The 796-nt window shown below is 44.0% G+C and overlaps 1 protein-coding gene across 1 annotated transcript in view; it reads right to left on the reverse strand.

Moving 5' to 3' along the window:
• Positions 1-796, reverse strand: part of Col6a6 (collagen type VI alpha 6 chain) — a 119,842-nt gene that overhangs the window by 17,664 nt on the left and 101,382 nt on the right. The gene's annotated exons all lie outside the window — the stretch shown is intronic.

Consider the following 796-nt stretch of genomic DNA (forward strand, 5'->3'; position numbering starts at 1 on the left):
TTGGAAAATGGAGCCAGTAATTGTTCACACATCTTAGAACAATTGTAAGGATTAAATGATGTAATTTATGTAAGAACAGTACTTGGAGCATGCACAATAGTTTCTCAGTGGCATCACCACCACTTGTCTTACATAAAGTGATTAGAGCAGGGTGTGGCCTTTAGTAAATACTTGGTCACAGTCCACTGCTCTGTCTATCAGAAAGCTCGAGGCTCCCACTGTCTTTATAATTCTTACAACACTCAAGCGGAAAATAGTGTTGTCCAACTGGACCTAAAGATTCTGTATAAAGCACAGACTGACCAGTACTGCAAATCACCTTGAGGCTTAGCATTTGGGGGTCTGTGGAGGCTCTTTTCAATACAAAATCTAGGACAGTCTGCTGTTTTCCATGTCTATAGTCCCAAAAGTATTTCCAAGCAGGTAGGAGGGCACTGAATTGCTTTAAAGTATTTCTTTGGGGCTGTGAATGTTTGAGATTTAGGAAACTCATAAAATACTTTACAGCATGAAAAACTTGGCAGTGAGACAGGCTAACTTTAAAAAAAAAAAAAAAAAAATCATTACGTTTCTTAGAAGCAGCATAAGCAGAGAGGCCTGGAATGGAACTCTCCTCCTGGGAGACACAGGAAGAGGCCCAGCAGGCAGAGCTGAGAGGCTCCATCTGTGGAAGATGCAGTGTGACAGAGGCCTGGAGCCCCAGGGAGACCTCCCAGGGCCAGGCATGTCCCCACTGCCAGCTTCCGGCCACCCTGCCAACAGTGACTCACTGCATAATTTGAACAGGTCTGATCAA

Source organism: Octodon degus, unplaced genomic scaffold (genome assembly GCF_000260255.1).
Source record: "Octodon degus isolate 3935 unplaced genomic scaffold, OctDeg1.0 scaffold00008, whole genome shotgun sequence".
Taxonomy (NCBI): Eukaryota; Metazoa; Chordata; class Mammalia; order Rodentia; family Octodontidae; genus Octodon; species Octodon degus.